Source organism: Columba livia, chromosome 1, assembly GCF_036013475.1.
Source record: "Columba livia isolate bColLiv1 breed racing homer chromosome 1, bColLiv1.pat.W.v2, whole genome shotgun sequence".
Lineage (NCBI taxonomy): Eukaryota > Metazoa > Chordata > Aves > Columbiformes > Columbidae > Columba > Columba livia.
In genome coordinates this window covers 27,779,523-27,797,917 of record NC_088602.1, presented here as the reverse complement: position 1 = coordinate 27,797,917, position 18,395 = coordinate 27,779,523, and the positions used below count along the sequence as shown (strand labels likewise).

At 36.7% G+C, this 18,395-nt stretch overlaps 1 long non-coding RNA gene across 1 annotated transcript; it reads left to right on the top strand.

Annotated features, from left to right (window-relative positions):
* Positions 1–5,775: 5,775 nt before the first annotated feature.
* LOC135578517 (uncharacterized) lies at positions 5,776–16,962 on the top strand. Its single transcript, XR_010470233.1, has 4 exons — positions 5,776–5,905; positions 7,409–7,503; positions 8,799–8,873; positions 11,969–16,962. It is a non-coding gene; the product is annotated as an uncharacterized LOC135578517 (long non-coding RNA).
* The last annotated feature ends 1,433 nt before the right edge of the window (positions 16,963–18,395 follow it).

The window sequence follows — 18,395 nt, the reverse complement described above, 5'->3', positions numbered from 1 at the left end:
GCCCTATTTTTCACGACTGTCATGGATGAACTGGTAGATGCAGACAGTTTCATAAACAGTGGTTGAAGACATAGGGTGGAAACTAGTGTTAGAAAGTTGAAAAGTAATTTAAAATGTTTGATAAGAAGTAGCAATAATTTGGATAGTGCAGTCTTTCGTGGGAAAACTGTCTTCGTGTCAAGGTTTTTAGCATCTGGACCTTGAAACAGATTTAAGGAAGAAGTTTATAAAATTTCTATCCTGCATGTGTTTAGACACCTACAGCAGGGCTAGAGACAGACATATTTTTAAAACTGGAACCACAAGCTTTAATTTGCATAGTCAGGGCATTTTGCTCAGAGAAGAAAAGTGAGAGGATCTTCTGAGTTATTCCTTCCTTTTGTCTAGAAATTATCCAATATGAAGTTTTATTCTAATATTAGGTTTGTATTTATGACCAAATTTTATTGCCACTAGGCTAGTTTCAGCCCTTTTACTGCTCTTCTACCTCCAGAAACTTTTATTTCTTTGGTATATGATGATCCAGTTTGTAGAGAAGGAACTGAGAAAACCCTCATATGCATTTTCTCATCAGCTTGTGGCTGGGCTGCTTTGGTTCTCTTGCAGCATGACACTCAAATCCCTTTTTCTTTTTATGCTATAGTATCTTGGGCATGTGATCAATGTAGCTAAGGTCTTTCTGATTGCTTTTTAAGAGCCTTATGCACAGTTTTACATGAAATGTTCTTGGAACAGATTTCTTTCTATGTAATGGGAACTAACATATGTCATATGTTCAAAGTAATTTCAGACCTTCATTGTTGGATTCCATAGAAGACATATCACTGAGTCACTAAACAAAAAAATTTAGTAGTCTAAAATAAAAATAATAACATATACTAGACAAAATACAAGATGGAAACTAATGTCATAGGAAGTATAAAAATAAAGTTAATGAAAATTAATCATAAATCTGCTGCAGATGACAATGTCTTTGTGAAAAACCATTCTAAAGGAAAAAGCAACTTTATAACAATCAAATAATGTCATTAGTCAAAAGACTTGGCAATCATTTTGTACTTAAAAGAAGGACTTCGTAAAGACTGCTAATTGATACCTTTGAAAGTGGATATAAACAAATTAGGAAATCAAACACTATTTAATTCGATAATCACACTGGATGTGTGTGTGCGTTTAAGTATTTACTTAACAGATTCATGCAATCCTCTCTGCTTAAATTAAGATTCTTGGCAAATAATGCTAGACACACATACACAAAAACTCTCGCCTGTTAAATCAGTACCTTTTTACACCAAATCTATTTCTCAACATTTCAAGTGGATGTCTTAATACATAATACACTATTAATCTCTAGCAAGCTCTCTAAAGTAATTTTGGCTGATCAAAGATGTATATAATTTATACTCTGAAAGTGCACTCTATTGCTGAGTAAAATCTGTTACAATAACACAGATACTGTCTCCAAGACAGTGAATTTTAAACATCTGTGTAATCTTTTTCTGCTGTGTGGAAGTTCCTTGTCGTGCTGATAACCCATCTCAAGGTAGGAAAGAAAGGAGAAATGAAGAAAGTGCTTGCAAGATGGGTGACTGGTGCCACAAAATATGGGTGTAAAATAATATCTGGGACATAATCTGAAAGACAAGGCAAGAAATGGGATATAAAAAACACAGGACATAAAAGGTAAAAAGAAATATCTTATACATTAAAATAACTGGAAAGAAAATAAATGAGTCAGTTTGCAACTCAATAGGAATGCCAGGAGATACTTAGACTGTTCAGGTGTTCTACACCTTTACCCTTCAGTCTTCACTAAGTCATTCTGTAGGGATCTGTCAGGCAGCAAAGGCATGTAGCAGCAGTGACAAAGATATAATTAAACCAGGGAGAGGAAATGTTAAGGCATATTTAAGAAATCATTGTCTGGCTCCAATGGTTCATGTAAACCCTAAGTTTTTAGTGTTTATCTTTGAGGCTGCAGAGGCTGACAATATTTTTCCTTAAAAGTAAGAAGTGAAGGAACAGTGGAATTATAGGCCAGCTGGTTTAACACTGTATTTCAGAAAACCAGCAAGCATTTTTTTACAAACACACAGAAGAAAGCAAAGAATTAAATAGACAACAGCATCAATTAGTCAAGTAGAAATTGTATTAAACCAACTTAATTTATTCTTACAAAAATGTTGCAAACTTTGTGGATAGGTAATATACAATAGATGACAGTTGACCTACCTGACATTCCCATAAGCAAGTAAGGGAAGCAAAGAAGTCTGTTCTGAATTCAATACTACTAACATTTTATTTAATGATGATGGATTAGAGACTATACGCAGAGCATTTGCATATTATCTTCATGTACACTGGAAGACAGAATGCAAAATGACCTTGACAAGTGAAATACGTTCTGTGAAAAAACTAATATTTAATTAAGAAGACCAAGACCAAAGTCCTACAATGGATGGCAATAATCAGCTGTAAAATTATAGACAATCTCCTCCTGGGATTGTGAAAGAGTAAATGTTGTATATAAAACACGTGAAGCAAGACTTCCACATTTGTCAACAGAGTTAGTGTCTCAAACTGTGTACCTTTTCTGACTTGAGGCACAAAAATTCTTAAAAACACTTACACAGGTCATCAGCAATCTAGAAAATATAGCGTCTGAGGAAAGAGTTGAAAAAGTAGTGCTGATAAATTTGGGGGGGAGGGCATGGACGAGTCAAAGGAGAGGGCATGTCTTTAAATAAATAAAAGATATCTACAAATATAAGATGTCAGAAATAATGAACTTAGATTGAAGCAAATGAATTTAGAATAAACATTAGTAGAAGTGATCTTGCAATTAGAGCAGTTAAGTACTACAGTAGATTATTCAATGCCTCTTCCGATCCTTGCTTTCTACACATTTTTGAATCTGTTACTTAAATCCTTAAAAACTGGTTTTCAGAAAATGAGCTGTACAATAGTCTTGATAATCCACTTTATTTCCTTAAAGAAAACAATATCATGAGAATGATCCAAAGGTTGAAGATTGGAAATATCTGTCTGGGAACCACACCACACTTATCAACATTTTTTGCCAATTCAACATCTCTGATGTGGCCTGCCATGAGGAAAAGGGATTAGATGTGAGAATAACAGCTCTAGGCTCTGAAACTTTACTGCTCCACTTTTCTCCTAAGGCAGAAACTACTAATGCAAGGGAGATAAGTTGTACCAATAGCTGTACACCAATTTTCAGCAATAAACACACATTTCACCAAACTGCTTAAGACAAAATCACTCATTCGCTTTATGCTATTCTGATCATCAAAAGCAGTGCTGAGCACGGAGATCTTAATGTTGAATTTTGCTATTAGTTCATTATTCAGAGTAATGAAGTCTGGCAACTTTAAATGTTTTTATTTACAAAAGGGGGCTAGGCTAAATCACTGACCTGAGTCCTTCAATGTGGTGAGTACCTGTTGAGTGTTTTTTATTCCATCTTTAAGTTGGCAAAGTGACACTGCTCACATTTTTCAGCTCTGAAGACTTCAAAAGAAACAAGTTTGATGGTATTGGCCTTTTCCTAACAGAATATTTTCTGCATGTCATAAAATTATCCTGCCATATTTACCATCACTTTTGACCAAAGACAAAACACCAAGGAATCATGCATTGCAAAGTAATAAACAACACATGTTGTTAGCTTCTCCATGGTCTACATCTGTTGACCAGCTCCTTATGTGAGTGTTTAAACTCAAGTAAGGTTAAAAAATAAAAAAATGAAGCAAGTAAGCTGGAAAGGAAGACATGGATGAAACTATGAGCCCTATTACCTGTTTTTATAAACTAAATATTCTGGAGTGCCAGTTCTTAACTTTTTGTTTGAAATATAAACAGTACATTTATTAATAATTAGTAATTAATTAATTAATTAGATAATTTATTAATATCTTTCTCATTATAACACTATTTTGTTTATACAACTGATGTAGCTCAAGGGTGTGGTATGAAGTATTGTAATGAATATAATTTCTAAGAAGAAAGCAAAAGTGAATATTTGCTGCTGTCCATTACTTTACTGTCTGCAGTATTTTGCTCCAGAAAAAGATTCTTCTGTTTGTCATTGCGCCTAATAGTGGTTACAGATTCTAAACTCAGACAGGTGATTGTGGTTTCACTGAAGACCAAATAATCACTAAGTATTTATTTTCAATGGCAATCATGTGTGAAATACATTCCTTCTTCACATGTCTTTGAATTTTCTTCCTCACATGACTTTGAATTTCATTTTTTTTGAGACACCAAGCTTTCTGCTATCTAGGTGGAGACTATTTGGCACATCTAATGAAAGTAAATCAACTAAAAATAAATAGTTTGGTAGATGTGCAACTCTGACTTGATCAGACATGAATGTTGGAAAATACCTTTTACATCTTGGTATGTGAGGTCTATAAACAAACTTCAAAAGAACAACTGAATGTCACACTGGGGATCATTTCATTTCCATTTCTCAATCACACTTTTATTCAAGTATTTGTAGAAGTTGCCTTTTTTTTTTTTTTTCTGCTGCGCAGCTTTGAAGATGGAATGCAAAATACATAATCAAATCTAGATCTTGGTTATTGTCTCAGATTTAGATCATCAAAGTGCCACCGGTTTATGCAAGCTGTGAGACCATCCCATTTCATTCAGCAACAGTTTCTTTTGTCAGTCATGCATGTGTGGCCCTAGGGAGATTCAAGCAAATGTAGCCATTCCAGGTCTGGATTCCACTTCACTGACCTCAGCATCATTCTTCCACATTTCCATAATTATAACAGATATCTGCTCCTCATATAGTTTGGAGGCTATATCTTGGGTGCACTTCAAGTCTGCACCTGGTGACTGCCACAGGGATGTCAAAAAGGACATCAAACACTGTCCTCCACATCTGAGACTGTGTACAAAGCTATTGCCTGTTCTGTCATGGATTCAAACACCTCATTAAAGCTTACATAGAATATAAAATAACAATTTACTTTTCTATTGTATCTCTCACATGCTTGTTAACTGTCCTAAAAGTGAGGCTTTTTTGTATCAAAGGACTTTACCGTGCTGTACTGGATTTGAGATGTTTTTCTCACAGAGGGTTTCATCAAAATGTGTCTGTTATAATTTTAGCTATATTAATTGGTTTCCAGGTAAGAGGAAGAAGAGGAAGAAAAAAGAACCATGCTATGATCCTGAAAAATTTCTCGTTTATTGACAAAATTCACTGTCCCCTTTTTCCTCCAGAGTAGTCTATCCTTTGGTTTGTGTATCACATACTTGATCGTTAGTGTCAGAAGTTCAAAAATGACTCTTCACTCATAGGTGAAAACTGTGGGTGCCAGTGGTGTGAGTACCTTTCACAGATGCCCCATTTTGAAAAAGCTATTTTTTTATTTTCTTCACTCTATCAGAGGGGGTGGGGGGGACAAGAACAATATCTTGCAAAGACCTATTTTAAATTTACACAGGAAGAAACAATTTTAAATTATGCAAAAAAGCAGTGGATGAATGAGGAAATTTTTCTTCTCTGTATTTTTAACCTAAATCTAAACCAGACACACTATTCACATTCCTATGGTAAATGTGCAAATGTCATTTACAGGTTTTTGCTAGGAACATTTTTTTCTATAAAGAAATCTGTTTCTTTGTGTTTGATTGAATCTGCCTTGTTACACCTGGCAGGGATGCAAACCTGAAATTAAGTGGCTGTTTACACACTTTACATGTCCTTGTACAGGACACTGGGATGAATCTGAGTAGCTTCGGAAAGTCCCTAAGTAAATTGGCTTTAACAGTCATTACTGTGCTCTCCCTTGAAGAACAAGTCTCCTCTCACAGGTTTTGAAGAAAACGGTGTCTGATCTCTTTAGAACGATCCCTGGTAAGAAAGGTAAATTTAAAATCTGTTTGATCATGAATGAGGCTTCTCAGGAAAGAGATTGCTCATGCCAATTGATTGGTGAATAATTTAGCATAATTGTGTGGTACTTAGGGTTAACAATAAGGTTTTATTTTCAATTTTAGATTTGGTGAATATTGTTATTATTTTGCAAAATATTTTTGTGAGAACATAACTTTCAAAACATGTGTTTCTAGCTAACTACAAACTTCAGCTATGAAAACAGTCTTGATTGCAAAGCCTTGAAAGCATTTCTAGTTCTTCCAGGAAGACTACAGGAATAAAATTTAAAATGTCAAAGTCCAACATTTTATTTTGCAAAAGCTAAACAGGACCTGAGCCTCAACAGTCCAAATTTCTGTCTAAATTTAGAAGCCATGTTTTTAATGAGTCCTGTCTTTGGTAATGAAGACTTTTTTCTGATGTTTGCTATTAGAAAGAAAGTAAATGCCTCTTCAATAGACTATGGAGTCCTTTAATTTGTATTGTGGTCTCATCTCCCTTTTAATATCAGACTAACTTGATTTAATTTGATTATTTTTTTTTTCTTCTAATATTCTTTGGGTCTGAGTGAGATCTGAATGAGATTCTGTGCCTCTAATGGAAGAAGGAAATACCCTGGTTTCTTTTATCACTCCCACCTTCTGATCAGTCAGGGTTTGGTTTGTATTTTCTCCCAGCTCTAATTGAAAAACTGTTTGAGAACATCACTGTTTCAACACTAAGAAATCTTTTTCTGATGCTCATTTCATATATATTGTAGCATCAGCAGACTCTGTTCAGGCAGGATTAATCCAAATCAGAACAGAAAAGTACTTTGAGATGATCACTAGCAGCCTGTTTCTTTCCTATTGTATAATAGAAGACTAAATTAGCTTAACTTGCTTTACCTCATCAAATGAGGCTTAAGAAAAGATACTACCTGCAAATTCATTGAGGAGTAAACACCAAGATGGACACATAGTGTTGGAGTTAATGGGCGTCATTAACACGTGATCACATGAGTATGAATTGGCCCATATTTTGGCTGGATTTTGGCCACCTGCAAGTTTCATTTAAACACCCCTACTTCTTTGATTGAATAATTGAGTAGGAAGTTTACCAATGAACAGGTACAGCAACATCTTTTTATACAAGAGAAAAGAAATCTAACTAGTTTCAAGATGAAACTAAATACCTATGAAGGGGTTTGTTTTTCCTATGTCTGACAGTTATAGGAGTGATTACACTTTATAATCTTTCCCAGGCCTTTTCCAGACTGATTTTATACTTTATTTCTGTGTCAGTAAAAATAAAGTTACCAAAAAAAATCAGAAGTGTAATCAGACACTCTTTTCCTTTAGGATAAACAAATGTCATTTAATTAATGTTGTGATAACTGTATTGATTTAACAATTTTTAAATCTTGCATATCAGAAAAACAGAACTGTATTTGTTCAGCTCATTATTTTCCTTTCATTTTTTAAACTGAATATTTACAATGGTTCTTTGCAGTTATATGGCACTTCACAGCTTTATTTGGAGCTCTTGCTACAACTGCACGATCTCCTAGACCAGTTTTGCCAGTATTCTACGACAGAAGAGACAAAGTAAGTGTAGCCTTACTCTTGCTGTGGTAGTTTCCACTTCTGTAGATTGCATTCCATTTTAACAACTGTAGTCGTCATGGAATTAGCCACTTGGCCATGACATTAATTGTGTTTTGGTGGCTGAGCCAATAAGAACTCAAAGTCAATGTGAATATTATAATTATCTTTGGAGGGGCAGGGATGTCATATTTTTAATTGGGAAAGAAGTCTCTTTTTTTTTTTTTTTTGTTTCTTCTGAACTACAGCCTAAATGACTATAAATTAAAACTCACAGAGTGATAGAACTGCTTAATTAAAAATGAAAGTCAACATTCTAAGTGATACAATAGCTTCATCAAAACACAAACCAAGGTTTCATGTGGAGTTTTGTATATTCCTTCTGGCCATAAAAAGTTTTTCGCTGAAAAGGTAATTGATTGGTCTAAAGTAATCGATTTGCTGTTCATCCTTCTCTTGACAAAGTCTTGACGATTTAGTCAAAAGTCATGTTTTAAAATATCTTTAGAAAGCCAGAAAAACAATTTACCTGTTAAATTGACTAGATGGCAACATTGTTATGTAATGTCAATTTAATTTACCAAGCTCACAAAACAATACAATTTTTTGTATTAAAAAAGAGTGAATCAAATCAGAGAAACAGTTGATTTTACATTAGAGCTTGTTTATTTTCTGTGCTACACAAAAGACTTGAAATCTCCCTGACATATTTGCTTTAAAAAAGCCAACATCAATTGCCAATAAAAGACACTAATTACTTTAAGAATTTGTTGTGAGAAGACTGTTTAACATTGGGCTGATGGAGAACTGAATTTCTATCTAAGCATTAAATGAATGTTGTGTTTTTTAACTGGGATAAATGCAAAATTAAACAAACTACACTACCCTATTAAACACTTTGTAACACATGGACACTGTCCAAGAGACATAGCAAACCTACTGGTGTGTTTTCCAAGGTCTGACTCATACAAATTTGGACATAGTCAGATTTATTTCTGGCAGGAATAAAATGCTTTACACAAGGGGAAAAAGAAAAAGAAAGGCCAGAGTTGGGGGAAGGGGCAGATTTAGGATGATTATTTCCTAAAAGCAAAATAACCACTAAGAATATGCTCTGTGAATGTGTACATGTGTATATTTCTGCTTAACTAAGCATGATCCCACTTTTGTTATGAACAGAATTATACAGAAATGTGCTTTTATAACTTGAAAATGGGACAATTGGTCTTTTAATGTTAGACCTTGGGGGAATAAATAACACGTACATACTTCCTCTGACTTACTTTTCTCATTTTCAGATGCATATTTGCTTAATGATCCTGTTTCTTCCTGAGAAAGTGAAGAAAAGACATTCTCATGGAGAGGAGGCAACAGTTAAGTTTCATTCTGTACATGACTATCAGTTTTCAACCTGTGGCAATCAGCACTGCAGATAGATCAATTCATGGTTCAAGTAAGCTTTGCAGAAGAAAAATTCATAGCATGAAAGGAAAACAATTTCAAGAAGAAGAAGAAGTAAACATTTCAAGAAAAGCACTTGATGAAAGGGAAATATTGGATATACTATCCCAAAACAATGAAGAATACAACAGTGAATCCCTTGAAAAGATCAAGGACTTTTCAACATCCTTAAGGTCTAGTATAGCGGCAAACAAACATAGTAATTTATCTACTCTTTTAGGGTTTGGATCTAATTCAGCCATAAAAGGTTCAGAGATTGTTACATTTTGTCCAATTGCTTTGCATCTTGTCTCTGATTGTCATCCAAAAATGTAATGTTTTCTTCATTTTCTCAAGAAGAAAGAGGATCACCCAACATACTGTGTCAAATCAGCAGGTTAATCCTGCTTTTGCTCCAAGCAGGTCTTGTTGAGTGTTAGCAAGGAAAAAATTGCATAGGTTGGGTGATTCAGTGATTCAAGTGTGAGTAAAAGTGGCTTTCTCCATTCTGCTACAATCCAGCTGTTTGACTTGCAGGGCCAGAACCAAAAGACATCTCTTGTCTCTTTGTCTTGCAATGATGGCATAAAAAAAAAAACAGAATGAAATTCCTGAAGTGGAGTTTAGACAGAGTCTGGGCACACAAACTCAGGAGGCCAGTCCAAAAGTCCCTGCCCAGATGGCCAGCACATTAGATTCTCCTGGCCCTGGGTGCCTGAAGCTGCTTCATGTCCAGAAGCAGGTTTATCTGAACTGACCAAGAAATTTTTCTTACGATATAATTTTCCAGTAACCGCTGACTTTAAGAAAATCAAACATAGAAAGTCATGCATGCTGTTTCTGTATGCTTCTCATAAGCTGGTGTTTGCTTTGTGGCTAACTGGCACAGCAGATCCCTGAAACTTTTCTCAGACCCCAGTCTTGTACAGCGTTTGTAGAGAATTATGTATCTAAGAACAGGATCCATGATACAATCATGATGAGCAAGGAACTGTCTCATTTGGTCTGGCTTTTTCTTCCCCATCAGACATGGTGAATTCTACATTCCATCTGTTGGCCAAGAAACTTTAGAAGTCTAGAAATCACAAGATCATAGAATTGTAGAACATGTCGAGTTGCAAGGGACATCTAAGGATCATTGAATCCAACTCCCTGTTCCTCCCAGGGCTACCTAAAAGTAAGGTAATGTGACTAAGAGTGTCATCCAGAACCTCTTTCAACTCTTACAGGCTTGGTGCTGTGACCATCTCTTTGGGGAGCCTGATGCAGTGACTGACCACCCTCAGTGAAGAACATTTTCCTAATGTTCAATCTGAACTTCCCATGACACAGCTTAGTTCCATTTCCTCATGTCCTATCTCTGGTCTCCAGGGAGAGAGGACATCAGCACTTCCCCAGATGTTTTCTTACATTTTTTGAAAAGAAGATAGTACAGTGGATTGAGTGACTTTACAGGCTTATTCCTCACTGTGCTATCTATTTGTGGAACAATCACTCATCTAGAAACCTAATCTTACAAAGGTGGCTAGAGAAGTTCAATGGCAGCTTCAAGCAACAATGTATCTTTCCAAATGTAACAGAGAAAGTGTAACTAGAAAAGATCCAAAAGGTTTGTATATGGATCTGAGTTTTGAGACTGAATCAAAGAGCAAGGACAGGATGTGCGCTTAGTGCGCTTAGTGCGCTTCCTAATCAGAATTCTAGTCGCAGTTTACATGGAGAAGAATCTTCCTCCTTTTAGACCATCTAATTTTCTAGTAATACACAGAATCATAGAATCATAGAATCATTTCAATTGGAAGAGACCCTCAGGATCATAGAGTCCAACCATAAACTAACTCTAGCACTAAACCATGTACCTAAGAACCTTGTCTAAACACCTTTTAAACACCTCCAGGGATAGTGACGCGATCACTTCTCTGGGCAACCTGCTCCAATGCCTGACAACCCTTTCAATGAAGAATTTTTTTCTCATATCCAATCTAAACCTCCCCTGGCACAACTTGAGGCCATTTCCTCTTGTCCTATCACTTGCTACTTGGGAGAACAGACCAACACCCTCCGTGCTACAGCTTCCTTTCTGGTAGTTGTAGACAGGTTCAGGATTTTTTTAAGATGAATCAAAGGATCATTTGGAATATACAGCAAAAGTCACATTGTCATCTGTGCGGTTTTTCACTTAATCTGAGCTCCTTCTAAACTGAGATCAATGAAGGGAGATGTGGTTCATTATGTTCCTTCCCACTATACAAGCAGCACTGAGTAGAAAAATAAAAGCTCTGGTGAAGGGAAGAATAACTTACTTAGCAGGGAAGACAGTTAATGACACATACTGTCCAGAGGAATGTGAAGTGAAAATTAATGGGTGTGTCCAGATGATTCTTGTCCAGCAGGGAATCTTCTGCAACCTCGGAGAACCACACATTGTTATCTGGGGTGTCTGTGAGAGCAGATACACACCCAGACAAGCAAGGAAGCACTAGGGGAACAGGGACAGCAAAAGTGCAGGGAAACTCTCCTCGGCTTCTTGATAAGCATTTCTGGTCTGATCTAAATATTTTTTTCTATATAATATTCTCAAGATGGCGTTCCATTAAAAATCCTATGCTATGATGAATCCTTTAGGCATTGCATGCAGATGGAGTGCTATGTTTGTTTAGTTTGCAAGCAGAAGAATTTCAAATAAAATGATTTCTTAAATATGTTCAGAATTAAATATGTCCTTCAGCTATTTAGCTTATAGGAAGTGGAGAGCCAAACATTCATATGAGAGGCCTAGTTCTTGAAGTAATTTTCCAGTTTTACCTCAGCTGTTACTCATATGGAACACTACCTCTCTGGTTTTTCTGAAACTGTTCTCTTTTTCCAATTTAGTCATGATCAAGAATGTCTACAACAGAACAAAATATAGCAAAACTAGCATTTAAATTAGATCAAAAGATGCTTTAAATTCACACAAAAGTGACTGGTTTTGTATACAGTAAAGCAAATAGTTCTATTGACAATCTTTTAATCTTATTTTCTGCAGAATGATACCCAGAAGCTCCTCAATAAAGTCTGCATCTTTTGTGGAGCTACAGCAGGTGAGAAAGCATGTGCAAGACTGAAGTAAGGGCACTACATTGTCACATCATTGTAGTCCATTGCCTTGTCTGTTATGGCCTTCCAGAAGAGGAACAAAGACCAACTAAGGCAACCCCAAAGGCAAATGCTTCCCCCTGTATCTACACGATGAAATAATGTTACATGATGCAATTAAACTCTAAAATATGTGAAAAAAATTGACATCCAGGCACATTGCATTAGAGGAGCTTTGAGCTAACATGCATTTTTTATGGAAGCTATAAAAAGTCATCTATACCATTTTGTTGTCTTGAATGTTTTTTTCTGTAGTAAGCCCAAAGTCAAACCACTGTCTGCATTTTATTGTCCCTTCCATTAACTTCCATTAACTAGAGTGTAGCACTAGATGACCATAATGACACACAACTAATCAACAGCAGCTATTAGTATACTCCTTTATTCCCCTGTCTTTATGAAGGTTTTGCCAAAATGTCATTTCCAACCTTTGTTCTAAGGAAGCTCATTGAAAACAATTTGTCAAAAATACAGTTAAAAAAAAATAAAAATTAAAACACTACATGGTACCTTCACTGCAGCTTGCACTCTCCTCTCTTTCAGAGATGTTAAAGAACAAAGCTCAGTAACGGTATGGGTAGTAGTTTTCTACAGTTGATACAGTTACAACTTATTGTGTACTATAGCTATACAGATGGGGATTGTACACTCATCTGGGAAGCACATGTCAAACTTTCTGCAAAGTTTAACCTTCAGGTAAAATAACAGAAGATTCCTGCACAACTTCGGCTACCTCCATAAACTTGTGAAGTTTCATAAAATCTGGTTGATCTTTGCACATCTCCAGCTCAGAGAGACTATAATGCTTCATAGGAACTGCAGCAACTCAAGTTCTGACTGTTTAATCCCCTGTTTATGTCTCAAAGTATAGCTTGTCCAGCGTTTCAGCTGAAGATGAAGGTCGTTGGAAAATGCCCTTCTTGTGTCATTCCCATTGTTTCATCTCTTTTTCTAGATGCCATGCCATATGTGGCCTGGTGTTTCATTTTTTCTTTCACTCATTTCATTTTTCTATATTTTTGTCTTGAAAAGCCTTTTAGTGTTCTGGTCTCTTTATTGAGTGTTGCGTTTATGCTATACACTTACTTTTAAAGTGGCTCTGAGAGACATCTTTCTCTTTACTATGAGAATTTTATAAAGTAATTTCCCCCTGAAAATCAATAATGTTTTTGTTGTTGTTTTTTTTTTTTTCTTTCATGTGCTGTCTAGTTTAGAACCCTCTGTCTTTTAACACTCCTTGCTTTCTGTGTCTCTAACAGAACTTGTGCTAAAAATATGATACCTCCTAATACAAGCACTACATTGTCTCTAACTATTGCTTCTATTCCTTTTCCGCATTTGTAATAGTATTTGTCTTCAGTAAATTATTTTGCTCTAGTCTTGGCATTTTCTCATAATTTCAGTTGTCTCATTTATAGATTTGGCCTGGTGTGACAGTATGCTCCACCCCCTCTTACATGACCTTTTCCCATAGCCCTGCTCAAGCAATAACCACCAGTGGCAGTCATGATGAATGCATCTGGTCATGATGGCTGCATCCGTCTCAAATGGGATTTGGGGGAGAGAGATAAGAACACAATAGCCAAGGGCTAATTTATGGCAATGTGTCTACCTAACCACAGTGTTGGTCAACATCCAACTCAAGACAAATTTGGAAGAAACTAAGATCTGCAGTATGTGTGCAAATATGGGTATGAGTCAACCTTCTTACTCCACAAATAGTGGACAGCCTAGGGCCCATGGAGCTCTCCTACATGATAGTAGGCTGCATGCCAGGGTCTCCCTTAAGTAGAGGATGCCTCTCACAGTTACTCCTTGAGTTTGAGAGAATCTTTATCAAATCAGATACTTGGTAAGTGAATTAGGATAAGCACATTGAAATTTGATAATCTTAGCTGGGTAATATAAACGACTGATTGCACATATACAATCCTCCAGACATAAACTCTTAAGCAAGTCTGGGACTAAGTTTGGATACAGCTAAGTTTGAATATAGCTAAGTCTGGATCCACATGAACTACTGTCTGAGGAGGAGTTTAGAACATAGGAGTTTAGAACACAATCCTGTCTGAATCTTATGTTTCAATAGGAGGGTCCCCCTAATAATTTTGTCTGATCCTGTCCTCTGTGCAGTAAATAATCAAGTGTACATTGCCATCGAATCTTGTTAAACCACTGTTGCATCTACCATTGAAATTCATTAACTTACTGTCTTATATCAATAAAATCTATTGTTGCTTCTCTCTTACAAATGAAGGGCATCACTCTTTCGGCAACACAGGGTTATGAGCAAGGCATTAATAGTCACTTAGATGGAGTCTAAAGAAGCAAAAAGTTATCACTAATTAACATGTTATCACTACCACAGTGTCTGCCCAGCTGTGAGCTCTTGGCCTGTTTCAAAAACAAATTGATGAGATTGGGCTAATCCTCTTTCATCAGTAGCTAATTTTCTCTGAACACATTTGCTTCAGGCCATGAGTACTCTCAGGTAATTGTGAGGGCTTAGAAGGTGCTGAGGAATTGGTAACCAGCATAACCTGATCAGAGAGCCCTTCTGGTTCACCCTTTTCATCCTGGGTGCAGGCTGGGGCACAAGCTGAAAAGTATCACTGAGGGTAAGTAGCAGGATATTTGTCTCATATTCCAATGCTCTCAGTATCAAGCCAGAATCCATCAAGCTGGTCACTCACCAGGAGGAACATCTGAACAGGTGCACTGGATTTTTGTGTGGTCCAGCTTCTGATCTCCTACAGGAAACAGTGATGAGGTATAACTAAAAGCAGCAAGGTAAGCAGATATAAATCCAATTCTATCCTGGTAACCCCTAATAATCAACAGTCTAGAACTTTTATGGAAGAGAATTGGACCCATATCAGAAGGCACTCAATATACATGATATTTTTTCCATAGATTTGCTAGAGTGCCACATTTTCATTGTTTACTCTACAGAAATGTATTTTCTTTTCTTGAAACCTGGTGACTGGCACATCTTTTGGTGTCTGTTCACCAAGGCAGCAAATAATTCTTCCTTCTTTGTTATCTCTGCTTATTTTATCACATTCTCCCACATGCTTAGCCCTTTAGCTCTTTTTAGTTTTTTTTTCTAACCAGAAAATTCCTAGTCCAAGCCAGTGAAACTAAAACTACAATGGTCTAATTTTTGAGAGTCTCTGCAAGGCCTCATCCCTTTTCTAACACATTTACCTATACCTTCTTGTTTACATTACTTGCATTTATGTTCACAGCAGTCACTTTTTTTTCTTTAAAGAGAGAAACTCACCTACTTCTGAAATCAGCTTGTTTCACAACATGCCCAAAACAAAAGGTGACATGTTTCCTGCCATTAAGGTCCTCTCATTTACAGGTACAGCTTAATCTCACTGAGTCCATGCAACGAACCTAGAACCCCACAGAGAATGGTACAGGAGTCCTGTATTAAATCTGTAGATCTTATTTTACAGTATTATTTAAGGTACTCCCTTGATTTTATAGGGCCTGTTGCAATAGGACATGGGGTAATGGTTTAAAACTTATAGAGAGTATATTCAGCCTAAATATAAGGAAGAAACTTTCATAATGAGTGTGATGAAACACTTGAACAGGTTACCCGGAGGGGCTATAGATTCCTTGTCCCTGGAAACATTCAAGGTCAGATTGGTGGGGCTTTGAGCAACCTGATCTAGTTGAAGATATCCTTGCTCATGGCAAGGGGGTTGGACTAGATGACCTTTAAAGGTGCCTTCCAGCCCAAACCATTCTATGATTTCTCCATCACTGAGCGGTGAAAATGCAGCCACTACTCATTAGCTGGATAGTTGGACGCTGGTTTAGCATTGCATCCATGAAAATAAAGGCAAAGTATGCACACTATCTGAAAATATTTAATTTTATTAAATGCATTCTGGCAAACACAAATACTATAGCAAAGTGCTTTGATCATGTAATTGCATTCCAAGTATTATACAGATTGACCTTTTTGATAAGTCATCTTGACACTGAAGAGAGAAATTCTTTGCAACTACAGATATGTAGTGTACTTCAAGATGCATTTATGTTCATGTTCTTTCCACAAAAAATGCATAGCTTTTCTGAAATAGTCCTACTTTAATCGCTATGTGTTTAAGATTATATCTCTGACCAGACAGAGTATGGATGTATTTAAAAAAAAAAAAAAATTTCTTTTATTACATACTGTAGTGATTTTCAAAGTCAATGCTTTAAGCAGGAGTATAACCCCAAAAACTGATCTTTTAAACATGCTTGTGGAAAAAAATCCAGTGTCATTTTATGTATGTACAGTTGAATTCAGTCTTTTAATCAGTGATTCTTTAAGTACTGCATTCTCTGTATTGTTTAACTGGTTCTTGGCTCAACAGAATTAAAAAGTCAGGATTTGGCAAAGACCTCTACAGTAAGATTTAGAGATTTTAATTATTTTTCTTAATCTAGGCTAACATCAAAAAGAAAGTTACTGTGTTTATTTTGTTGTCTAGTAAAAATGCATTAAATGGGGATTTCTTAATCTATTCATAACCTTAGGTCATGACAAATTATTATAGAAAAAATACTTTTATACTTAAAGTAATATCCTTCATGTGTGAAACTATTATTTTTAAGGTTATGATAATCATGTAATCTGATGTTCTACACAATAAACGTTGAAATTTTTCACCAAGTACTTTCTGCATCAAACTTTCATCTATCAGAATGACAGAATATGTTTCACAGCACTTGATTTCAACCTGGTATTTGTTTACTCTTGAGAGCTGTATGGGAGAAAACCAAAGTTAGGCTTAGTTTTCACAGAAGCACAGAATGATTGAGGTTGGCCTCTGGAGGTAGGCCATCTGGTTCATCCACCCTGCTCAAGCAAGTGCATCTAGAGCAAGTGGCCCAGGAACCTGGCTAGATAGCTTTTGAATATCTCCAAGGAGGGAGATACCACAACGTTTCTGGGAAACCTGCGCCACTTCTCAGTAACCTTCACAATAAAAAAGTGTTTCCTGATTGTGCTGGTTTGACTGGAAATGAATTAGTTTTCTTCATACAGTTGGAAACCTTTCTTTTTCATAGCTAGCATGGTCATTATTTGTATTTAGTTTGAGAATGAGGAGATAACATCCCAGCACAGAGTTAATGTTTTTAATTGCTTTGGTCTGAGAGACAAGGACATTCTGAGTGCTCTGCCCACAGCTGTGAGGCAGCAGGGAAGGGGGCATGGATGAGGCAGACCTTGACTGACATCCAGACTGATCAATAAGAGTATTCCATCCCATTAGCTCCAAGCTTCATTTTTAGGGAGAGTCGGGATCTTCCAGTCTCTCTCTCTGGCTCTTCTCTTTGTTTTTGGAGGCCTGTTTGAGGGAGTTTTGTTTGGCACATTTAGTTTGGCCTTTTTGCCCTCCTGCCATTTTGCAGAGGCCTCTGGGCCTTTTTGCCTTTTTCCTCTTTTCACTCTCTGGGATTGGCTGCTCATGACCAGGGTGCTGCCTCCTGGGACTAGCTCCTCATTGTGGATGGAGTTTGTGAGAAATTGCCTTGAGTATCTTTTATTTTATATTTGATTTTTTATATATATTTACTAGTAGTGTATTAGTATTTTGTTATTTTATTAAACTGTGTTTGTCTCAATCTAAGTTTCTCCCTTCCCTTTTCATTCTCTTCCCTATTGGGTGGAGGGGTGCAGTGACAGGGGTGAGTGAATGACTATCGTGGTTGTAACATCCTGTGTTTCAATTTGTGCCCATTGCATTTGGTCCTGTCTCTGGGCAGCACCGAATAGAACCTGATTCTGTCTTCTTTGCACCCTCTCTTCAGGTATCTATATATTATAAATGTTATACATTAGGTATGCATATCTATATTATCCATTTATGAGATCTTCCCTCAGATTTCTCCAGGCTGAACAATCACATCTCTCTCAGGCTTTCCTCACTGGAGAGATGCACCAGTCCCTGCATTACCCTCATGGCCCTTTGTTGGACTCTCTTCGATATGTCCATGTCTCTCTCATATTGAGTAGCCCATAACTGGACACAATACTCCAGGTGTGGCCTCACTAGTGTTGAGCAGAGGGGAAACGATCACGTCTCTCAGCCTAATGGCAATACTTATTCTAATTCAGCCCAGGATAACACTGAATTTCTTTACAACAAGGGCACATTGCTGGCTCATGTTCAATCTGGTGTTCACGAGGAGCCTCGAGTCCTTTTCTGCAAAGCTGCTTTCTAGCTGGGTGGCCCACATCATATATTGGTGCCTGTGGTTGTTCCTCCCCAGGTGCAGGATTTTGCACTTCTCCTTGTTGAACTTCC